Raw genomic sequence first — 12,205 nt, forward strand, 5'->3', positions numbered from 1 at the left:
CACGTCTCCAATCTTGTGATCAACATGGACCAGAGAAAGCAAAGGAGAGAGTGGTCTGAGGAGATCAGAAAGAAAATAATAGACAATCATGGTAAAGGTAAAGGCTACAAGACCATCTCCAAGCATCTTGATGTTCCTGTGACAACAGTTGTAAATATTAAGAATTTCAAGGTCCATGGAACTGTAGCCAACCTCCCTGGGCACGGCCGCAAGAGGAAAATAAACCCCAGATTGAACAGAAGGATAGTGCAAATGGCAGAAAAAGAACCAAGGATAACTGCCAAAGAGATAAGAACATAAGAAAGTTTACAAACGAGAGGAGGCCATTTGACCCATCGTGCTCGTTTGGTGTCCATTAATAACTGAATGATCCAAGGATCCTATCTATTTTTAATTGTTCCCAAACTTTCAGCTTCTACCACATTGCTGGGAAGTTTGTTCCAGATTGTGACTACTCTCTGTGTGAAGAAGTGTCTCCTGTTTTCCATTTTGAATACCTTGAAGCCCAATTTCCATTTGTGTCCACGGGTGTGTGTGTCCCAGCTGATCTGGAAAAGCTCGTCTGGTTTGATGTGGTCAATGCCTTTCATGATTTTGTAGACTTGGATCAAGTCCCCACGTCTTTACATTACTTCCCTTGTCCACATTGAATTTAATCTGCCAGGTGTTGGACCACAACTGAATATTATTAAGTCCATTTGAATAGCCTGTGCTGCCGAGATTGTATCTGCTGAGCCACCTATTTTAGTATCATCTGCAAATTTGACAAGTTTGTTAACTATCCCAGAGTCCAGATCATTAATATAGATTAGAAAAAAACAAAGGCCCTAGTACTGATCCCTGTGGAACTCCACTAACAACCTCACTCCAGTTAGAAGCGACTCCTCTAATCGACACCCTCTGTTTCCTATACATCAACCAGTTCATAATCCATCCACCAGTTATGTTTTGGGGCTGCTTTGCTGCGCATGGCACAGGGTGCCTTCAATCTGTGCAGGGCACAATGCAATCTCAAGACTATCAAGCCATTCTGGAGCGAAACGTACTGCACAGTGTCAGAAAGCTCTGTCTCAGTCACAGGTCATGGGTCCTCCAACAGGATAATGACCCAAAACACACAGCTTAAAGCACCCAAGAATGGATAAGAACAAAACATTGGACTGTTTTGCCTTTTATGAGTCTTGATCTGAATCCTATCGAACATCTATGGAAAGAGCTGAAACTTGCAGTCTGGAGAAGGCAGATGAAATTCAATGTGGACAAGTGCAATCCAGGTAACAAAAATGTCCACTATAATTACACTATGGGAGGAATAGAACTAGATGAAGTAACACATGAGAAAGATCTAGGGGTCTACATGGACTCCACTTTCTCCATCCAAACAATGTGGGGAAGCAATAAAAAAGGCAAATAGAATGTTAGGGTATATTGTCAAAAGTGTAGAATTTAAAACAAGGGAAGTAATGTTAAGACTGTACAATGCACTAGTTAGACCTCATCTGGAATACTGTGTGCAGTTCTGGGCACCACACTTCAAGAAAGATATTGCTGCTCTAGAGGCAGTTCAGAGGAGAGCAACCAGACTTATTCCAGGTCTGAAGGGAATGTCCTACTCGGAGAGACTGAAGGAACTGAACCTTTTCACCCTGGATCAGAGAAGACTATGTGGGGACTTGATTCAAGTCTTCAAAATCATGAAAGGCATCGACCACATCAAACCAGAGGAGCTTTTCCAGATCAGCAGGAACACACGCACAAATGGAAATTGGGCTTCAAGGCATTCAAAACGGAAAACAGGAGACAGTTCTTCACACAGAGAGTTGTCACAATCTGGAACAAACTCTCCAGCGATGTGATTGAAGCTAACAATTTGGGAACATTTAAAATCAGACTGGATAGGATCAATGGATCATTCAGTTATTAATAGACACCAAACGAGCACGATGGGTCAATGGCCTCCTCTCGTTTGCAAACTTTCTTATGTTTTTTTATGTAAGAAAAATTCCTTCACAACAGTTGGCCAGATGAAGAACACCCTCCAGGTAGGCATATCTGTGTCAAAGTCAACAATCAAGAGAAGACTTCACCAGAGTAAATACAGAGGGTTTACCACAAGATGGAAACAGGAAGACCAGATTAGAGTTTGCCAAAAAACAGTTCTGGAACAACATCCTATGGACAGATAAGACAAAGATCAACTTGTAACAGAATTGTGTCACTGTTAGTCAGGGATCCAAGGGCCAGAAAAGTGCTTATAAATGGTTTAACATCACCACCTACAATTTTGCGGAGGCTCATTTTGGAAAGGTCACACACTATTGTGATAGAATCAAGAGTCCTGCTTTGCCGGAAATCTTGTCTTGTATATTAAAAAAAACATTTATGTACATGTACCTCGATTGTCGGTTTACAATGATTTCGAATCTCCAGCCACATCAGGATTCTACACTTCACTCTTCATCTGAATTTGCCTTAATTCCTCATCTGAAAATAAAATCCCCATTGAACTGTGTATATATGTATTTATTATCACTATGTGCATGTACTCGGTAAAACAGTGTGATCGTGTTTTCTTTTTTCTTTTATGATTTATGTAATCGCAATGTTCAGAAAAAACTATAAAGAATTACGTACATGTCAGATAATATATCAGCCTGTTTTTATTTTTATTTTACATAATTACAGGCTTACGGATGTTTTGCCGTGTTTTTGTTTTTCTTTGTGCTTGGAGACGGAAGGTAAAAAGTCATGTTACGTAAAAAAAAAAAAAAAAAGACAATTTCACGCTGCTCCCCCCAGTGTCATCTCTCTGTCACATCTCTCTCACAGCTGACTGCCGAGCTTCATGCACAGACATAAACATTCAATCTCGAATCGACGGTATTTGACAATTTTAGTATAATACAAGTATGCGATATGTAAAGACTGATCTAGGAAAATAATAAATATACTCAATTATACATTAATTAATGTCTCATGAGTTGTATGTCTTCTTCAAGTTTTTAGTCATACAGTGTATTGATATAACATGACAGCTGTATTTAATGAAAACATTATATTATTATTTGTATTATGTTGGATTATCTAGGAAATGCTACACATGTATTTCTCTGTCTATATTATATTGTGCTAGTTTAATCCAAATCAGTAAGGATGTATTGAGAACATCATGATCAGGATTATTATTATTATTATTATTATTATTATTATTATTATTATGTGGGCTTATTAAATGAGCCCAATATTTACTGTCAATTTGCAATGCCCAATCTCTACTTTATTTAGAGATGACAGAATGATCATCTGATTGCCCCCAGTTCCAGCAGTTCTACTACTACTAAGTGAGGCCAATGTGTACTTTACACCATCAGTTCATGCAGTTCTTGCCTGAGGAGCTATAGCTTAGAGATCTTGAAATGCAGGTATTATATCTTATCAATATTCATATTAATTATACAGTAATTATTAATGATTTAATTATACATTTACAGTACTTTGGGAGATATATTTACATGATATTATTTAAAAAATAAGTATTTTATATGTCAGATCATATTTTATTGCTCAATTTACCCCACATGGCACAACCTGCTCACTTAATAAGTGGGTATATTCAGAAACCCAATTGCTTCTTCTAACAGACCCATGTGAGACATGCGTTAAGCCCTTTGGGTTGTATGTATGTACAGTGTGTGTGTGTGTGTGTGTGTGTTATGGGTGTGATACTATTAAAACAGGTATTGAAAATAATATTATAACTGAGCCCAATCTGTACTTGGTTTCCAGAGCAGACCTCATTCTGATTTAGGAGGAGAAAGATCAGCTGTTCTTAACATGCCTTACCAACAGAGATAGAGAAAATCTTGAAATGCAGGTATTTTGTTATCATTATTCACACAGAATATATACTTTAGGAGAGGTATATTACATTTTACTATTTTAATACATGAATGTTGCAATTAGCATTGTATATGAGAGCCTCAAATATGAAGAAAGAGAGAGAAGAAAACAGACCCAAGCAAAGTGTAGAGAATACGAACCATGTGATATACTTCCCATACCTGAATGGAAGGTATTCCTTCAGAATACTCAGAACAAAGCCAGTCTTCTTAATTATCTCGGAGAAGCATGGACAAGCCAACACAAGAACCTGCCTGAAGATTGTAAGTTGATGCTTGGAGGTAATTTGAAGGATGCAGGATATACAGTAGAGCCTTCTTCAAGAGAAGTTAAAGAAATACCAGAGCTTTCATGTGCGAAGACACACGGATATTCTCTCACATTGGATACTGTGTTAAGAACCTTGGATCCAAAGAGTTGTTGTTCAACCTACAGACACTGATGTCATCATTATGAGTCTCTACTACAGCACACGCATTCCTGGCCTAAAGGAATTATGGATACAGAAAACAAACACATTTATACCATGCCATGCCATTGCAGCAGCTCTTGCCAGAAAATGCACCATGGATGCTTCACTTGTTTCTTCCATTCTACTCAGTGCCTACATTTTAAGTGGTTGTGACACTGTAAGCTACCCCTATAAAAGGGGAAAGAAGCGAGCTCTGAGAATTGCACTTGAAGATGCTGTAAACCTTATCCCACTTTCTAGGTATGGTGAACCAGGAGAGGATCTGCATGTTAAAGATGACATAATTACACCTGCCTGACATTTCTTAATCTCCCTGTATGACAGAAGAGGATTTGATGGTACCCTGGATGCCCTGTGTGCTCATCTCTTTGCAACAACGAGGGGAGACCTGAGGAGTCTACCACTGACAGAGGATGCTTTCTACCTTCATCTTCTTCGTAGTGTTCCAGAGCCAATTTATCCAGAAGCCATTTTGTTTGGAAGGATCATTGTGCATGACAAGTTGGTACCCATTATGATGCTTAAGGACCCAAAGCCAAAGGAAGCCATGAAAAAATATTGCAAATGTAAAGTAAAAAGTAAATCCTTGATGGGCTGTGTCTGTGCAAAAGCAAACGTAAAATGTAGCATTGCATGCTTATGTGCAGCAAATCCCAGGAGATGTGGTCGAACTGAAGTTGAGCATTTGGAACACTGTTAATCAAGGACTGTCTATAGGCTTGTCTTAGACTTGAAGGTTCCACTACATCACAACTAATGTATAGCCAGTGCCCACTTTTACCCACAAATACTTATTTCCCTCATTAACATGCAAATCAATTTATAACTTTTTTGAAATGCGTTTTTCTGGATTTTTTTGTTGTTATTCTGTCTCTCACTGTTAAAATACACCTACCATTAAAATTATAGACTGATCATTTATTTGTCAGAGGGCAAACGTACAAAATCAGCAGGGGATCAAATACTTTTTTCCCTCACTGTATAGTAGGCAGGATATATATATATACACACACACACACACACACACAACTATTTTGTATATTTATTTCATAATTGATACATTAATTTGAGAGTTTAACCCCAATAATTAAGCTTTATACAATTAATCACGATAGCTGGGAACGCCGGCTGCAGGCTACTTACAATAGGTTTCAGGCAAAATTTGTATATTGCTTGGTGTAGTGGTTAGGGAACAGCGATGCAATCCGGGTTTGAGTCCTGATTAGTAGTTGATATTTTCTTGTGTACATTATTATTTCTTTTTAATATATAATTTCCTGGAGTTAAACAGTATCAGAGTAGAACGAACAATTAGAAGGCGATTAACAAGGATTTTAGATTCTCCTAATTAGAATTGCATTTCCATAACAAGGTTCAGGGAACATGAACTAGTAGCAAATCAGACAGAGCAAATTCATTAAGTCATTAATATCCAGTTAGAGTGGATCATTATTCGAACTTAATGTAATCAAATCAATAATAACTAGAAGTTGCATGCAACATTTAGGGTTCCATGCTGTATCACTAGGTTTCAGATTTCAGCAGGCATTTGTAGTTTAAATGCATGTGTTATTAAATGTGTTATTTTCAATTTCAATCCAATGTAGTATACATTTGAGGAATTTCAGTATCAGGCTGAAATGTGAAGCTGTCATTTTCATTGGTGTACAGCAGCAGATGTTTTGTGACCTATCAACTTGGCTTCATCAGTTTTTACTAGTGTTAATCACTGAAAATTTAAGCGCCTTAGGGTTGACAGTTCTGTAAATATTCACTGCTGGATGTGACAATTATGCCTTGTGACCGGTGGTGACAAAACTCATCACAATCAAGCATTTATTACTGTAACAAGTTTGGTAAATTTTTGAATATGTCTTGTTGGTTTCTTCTGGGGTCAAATGTCATGCTTTTATAAATATGTGTATTTTTCATATATGCACAGTAATTTTCTTGTGGCTGCCATGTTGTTGCACACAGTCATGTGCCTCTTGCAGACGTGATAGATAGCAATGTCTATATAAGATATATATATATATAAGATATGCAAAGTTTCATGGCTCTGGGCTTTACACTTCCAGAGCAGTAGCCATTTTCATATTTGTACGTTTGCAGTTTAATCGAGTACCCAAAAACATAATTATCTGGTTTTATGTTCAAAGCATAGCCATAAACATATGTGCCGAGTTTCATGTGTGTACTGTATTCCAGTGTGCAGGAAATGTGTAATGTATCTAAAGCGGCGCATATGTTTTTTTCTTTGGCCCATGGCACCCATGTTTTTCACTGGGGCAACTCGCGTTTAACAACCTTGGTAGTACTCTGTACTAGTGTCATACATGCCAATTTGTGTCATGGTGGGAACTGCAGTTTTGGAGTAGAAGGCAAAAGATCACGAATCAGAAACACAACATGGCGAACAAAGCGTGTGTTCGAGTGACTTCTGATGAACAAGCGTAATAGTGGGGCATAAGGTATGCATGTGTATGAAGTGGCATATGTATGTGTGTGTTGGGTTTATAGAAGAATATTTTTGTAGCATTTCACAATTTCACCACTAGACAGGTGTAGTTTTCACTGCATTTGTACGTATTCGTGAGTTTTAATGTATGTATGAGCGTTTTAGGGGCATTAGAAGTTTTGGTAGAAGGAAAAATAATAATAACTAGAAGTTGCATGCAACTTTTAAGGCGTCCATGTTGTCTCAGTAGGTTTCAGATTTGAGCAGGCATTTGCAGTTTAAATGCATGTGTTATTAAATGTGTAATTTTCAATTTCAATTAAATGTATTATACATTGGAGGTTTTCAATCTTTTGTCATTTGTAGTGCATATTTCAGTGTCACTGGACTATAATATTAATTTCTTGTTTGCATGCATAAATTCTGTAAGGTTCCATTGCATTTTTTCTTAATTTCAGCAAATATGTGAAGTTTTCATTCTTGTCATTCAAGATGCAGAATGCAATTTCCAAACTTGTCCACATGATGGAGATATAGGAATTGAATAAGGAATGCCATGATGTGGCTGACATGTAAAGCTGTCATTTTCATTGGTTTACAGCAGCCATGTTTTGTGTCCTATCAACTTGGATTCATCAATTTTGACTGATGTTTCTACTAGTGTTAATCCCTGAACATTTAAGCAACTTAGGCTTGTAGAAATTCATGCTTTTATAAATACGCATATATTGCATATGTGCACAGTCATTTGCTTGTGGCTGCCATGTTTTCAAACAAACCATGAGAAAATTTCTGATGAACAAGTGTAATAGTGGGGCATAAGGTATGCATGTGCATGAAGTGGCATATGCATATGTCCTTTGGTAAATGCATTACAGCGGCAGAACCATGTGACCAGAACATGCAGTTCTCACAGCATTTGCAGGTATTAGTGGTGTCTACAACACTTGCGAGTTTCGTGAGTTTTCAGGCATGTATGAGCATTTTTGGGGCATTTTAAATTTCTGGCAGAAGAAAAAAAGAAAGAAGAAAAATCTTCGTGCATGGAAGCCTAATAATAAAAATCCTAACAGAAACAATTGGCTTCCAGCACTTCGTGTATGGAAGCCTAATAATACTATTGAGGCTTCCAGGTGATTCCAGTCAAGAAATGTATGGTTTCAGACTCCTAATCATATAAATCAGATGAAGGCACATTCTGTCAAAATCGGTTTTCATGGTCAAGTTCCTCCTCTTGTGGTCAAATATGTTAAAGTACAAGCCAGTATTAATCTCAAAAAATCAACTACCCTGATTTGATTTCAGTATATCATTTTTAATTAAATTAGTAATAATATAAATAGCTCTGGTATCATAATAAATGAGTAAACACTTTATTCTACAAGTCTTGTTTGTGTACTAGTATAGCTTAGAACTGCTGCAGCTGTTCAATTCAATAAACCTAATTTAGTTGCTTACTTTCTGATTCATTTGGTTGTCACATTGATTACTGATGTGCACGTTATATATAATTCCAGCTTTTCTTTAAGGCGCAAATATCTCCAATTATTAATATTAAGCGCCTCAATTATTAGGTCAGTTTTATTGGGTGTAGATGTGTAGATGTTTAGTTTATTAGGTGTAGATGGGTGCACAGTAAACGTCTTATTTCAACTCTACTTTATAGAGCCAGCAATTCTGCACAGTTCAGTATATAACATGTCACCATAAGTTACAATTTCACTGAGAGAGAAGAGGACAAAGTCGTGCCCCCCCGTGTTGCATCGTTAACTATTTAAACAGGAACTGATGCAACAATACACCGCTACAGATTCGGCAACATCATTGCTGTTGTACCACTGTTAATTGTCCTGTGTGTTTTAATATCTTGTATTGCTGTGTGTTCTTAATTACATTTAATTATAGTTTTTAGTTACACTTTCAGTTTGTTTCTGGTATTTTTTTGACTATTTACTAGAGCTGAAAGAATCCCTTACTCGTTTGTGTACTAGTTTAGAAAACAAACCAAGCACATAAAAATAAACTGTAAGCAGCTTACAACTGCTGCAGATTATAAATTCGTAGTTACCTTCTAAATTGTATTTTGATGTTTATTTGATGTTTAATTTGGTTGTCACCTTGATTAATGACGTGTGCGTTACATATACTTTTTTATGACCGAATTTAGCAATCTCTTATCTGACTTAGCCATACATTATGATAAACTCATTAATTTGGGGGACTTTAACATACATATTCACATTAAAGATGACCCCCTCACTGTTAGTTTCTTCTCCCTATTGGAGTCTGTAGGTTTCACTCAGCATGTATCTGGACCCACACATCGTCACAATCACACACTAGATCTAGATATTACCCGTGGGGTACAGATTCACAACCTAATAATATCACCCCAAAACCAGACGATTTCCGACCACTGCCTTATTACATTTGAGCTGCCTGGAGTAGAATTAGACACACAGGAGAGGAACATAGAAACTCGCTGCCTAAATCCCACTGCTATTCATAAATTCACTACCCTGTTGCCAAATGCTAGCTTTATCAAAACAGGATCTGCAGATGAATTATTAAATAATTTCAACAATACACTAAGCACTGCTTTAGATACAGTAGCCCCATTAAGGACACGACAAATTAAACCAACAAAACACTCACCATGTTTTGACGAACACACTCACTCACTTAAAACAGAATGCCGTAAATGTGAGCGTAAATGGAGAGAAACAAAACTAGAGGTCTTCCATATGGCATGGAATGAAAGTATAATAAGATACAAGCAGGCCCTGTCCTCTGCTAGGTCTGCCTACTACTCCAATTTAATAGATACGCATAAGAATAACCCACGTTTTCTTTTTAATACAATAGCGACACTTACTAACCAGCAGGTAAAGCCTTCAGAGGTTATCCCCCCCAATTTCACCTGTAGTGACTTCATGGATCATTTCAATAGCAAAGTTAACGGCATTAGAAAACAGATAGAACAGGAAACATACACAGATAATATAGCCGACACATGCAGTCCTTCACAGCCCCGGCCTACCGTGGACTCGTTTAACATAGTAAATCACCAGGAATTGGTCTCCTTAATTACCAAAATGAAAACAATAACCTGCGCACTAGACCCTATACCCACTAAACTGCTAAAACAATCTCTGCCATTAATTATTCACAGAATACACAATATTATTAATGTCTCTTTATCCTCAGGATCTGTTCCTGAATCATTTAAAATAGCTGTAATTAAACCACTTCTTAAGAAATCCAGTGCCAACCCTAACCAACTTAAACACTATCGACCTATCTCAAACCTTCCCTTCCTTTCTAAGGTTCTAGAGAAAGTAGTTGCAAACCAACTGCAAGCTTTTTTAACCATCATAATCATCTTTATGAAAAATTCCAATCAGGCTTCCGTTCCGGCCATAGTACAGAAACGGCCCTGTTAAAAGTATTGAATGACTTGTTTCAGTCCTCCGACGTAGGGCACGCTAGTGTTATTATTTTATTAGACTTAAGTGCGGCTTTTGACACAATCGACCACAAAATCTTGATACACCGGTTAGAAAACCATATTGGCCTATCTCGCAATGTGCTATCATGGTTTAAATCATATCTGTCAAACAGACTCCAATATGTACAGATTAACGAGAACCACTCAAATTTAACTGAGGTTAAGTACGGAGTCCCACAGGGCTCAGTCCTCGGACCTATACTTTTTTAATTGTACATGCTCCCTTTAGGTGATATCATTCGACAACATAATATTAACTTTCACAGTTACGCAGACGACACACAATTATATCTGTCAGTAAATCCTAACAATACCACAGACCTAGAAAAACTAATCTGCTGTCTGTCTGAGATTAAAACATGGATGACAAAAAAGATTCTTATGCTTAATTCTGACAAAACAGAATTTCATAATTTTAGGAGACAAAAATCGAACTGTTCATCATGCACTAACAAAACTGAGTAATGATAACTTTAATTTCTCCCCTAAGTAGATGGCATGAAACCTGGGTGTCATCTGTGATCATAATCTATCTTTTGAATCACACATTCAGAATGTGTCGAGATCTCCCTTTCTCCAGCTTAGAAACATTGCTAGACTAAGACAATTCCTCTCGTTACAGGACACTGAGAAATAGATACACGCATTTGTATCAATGTAGATTGGATTACTGTAATGCCATTCTGTCAGGCAGCACAAACAGAGCTATTTCTGCACTTAGTCTAAAATGCTGCTGCAAGAATCCTAACAAAAACAAAAAAACATGAACACATCACTCTAGTATTGGCTTCTCTTGACTGGCTGCCCGTGCACTACAGGATAGACTTTAAAGTGCTCTTATTAACATTTAAAGCACTTAAGGGACTGGCACCTCCCTACCTAAAAGATCTCCTTATCGAATAAACTCCAGGTCGGCCATTGAGATCACAGGAAGCCGGTTACTTAGCGCTCCCTAAAATACACAAGAAAAGCGCAGGTGGTAGAGCATTCATTTATAGGGCCCCAAAGCTATGGAACGATCTTCCAGCCAATGTAAGAGATGCCCCCTCTGTCTTAGCCTTTAAATCACATCTGAAGACTCATCTGTTTAGTCTCTGTTTTTCTAGCCCATAGTGCCGCCGGTGTGCCATGGACATGCAATTGCACAACTGTCTTTGGAAAGGTCCTGCACTGCATGACCAGTATCTGAGCACGACTGCCTTCTTGTCTTCCAGCAACAGCCCCCTCTGAGGGTCCAACGAGGCACCTCGTCCCCCACCATGGAAGTCTGATGAGTAGTTGAGTATATAACGTCACCATAAGTTACGATTTCACAGAGAGAGAAGAGCACGAAGTTATGCCCCCCTCCGTGTTTCATCGTTAACATTATATAAACAGGAAGTCATGCACTCGTTGTGATCTCAGTTTGACATTACTTTCAATTGAACAATAATCCACTGCTAAAGATTCAGCAACGTCATTGCTGTTGTACTACTGTTCATTTTCATGTATTTACTTTAAAACCTTGCAATACAGTGTGTTGAGAATCACATTTAAGAATATGTTTTACTTTCACTTTCGGTTTCTCGCTCACTGTTCACATTTTCTCTACAGCTGAAACAACCCTCACTACAAACACATCTCAGTTTACACTATTTGTATTTGCAGGCAGAAGTGTCTGTGTGTTTAAAATATTAGTTTCCACTCTAATACTGTTGCAAGTGACTAATAGTCTTTTGCTGTTACGATGTACATGCCCAAGATGGCGGATTCCTTTTTTTATCTCAGTGCTGTATTTGGAATATGCTGCTACCAGTGGTGGCAGTGTGTCATTGTAGGCTTAGCATTGACCAAAATTGACACTAAGTCCAAATCTGGCCACCAGCCC

The 12,205-nt window shown here is 37.8% G+C and overlaps 1 pseudogene; it reads right to left on the reverse strand.

Moving 5' to 3' along the window:
* The window catches only part of LOC136749050 (putative nuclease HARBI1), a 470,787-nt pseudogene that overhangs the window by 158,364 nt on the left and 300,218 nt on the right, over nucleotides 1-12,205 (reverse strand).

The sequence above is a fragment of the Amia ocellicauda genome, chromosome 5 (genome assembly GCF_036373705.1).
Source record: "Amia ocellicauda isolate fAmiCal2 chromosome 5, fAmiCal2.hap1, whole genome shotgun sequence".
In the NCBI taxonomy this organism is placed as follows: Eukaryota; Metazoa; Chordata; class Actinopteri; order Amiiformes; family Amiidae; genus Amia; species Amia ocellicauda.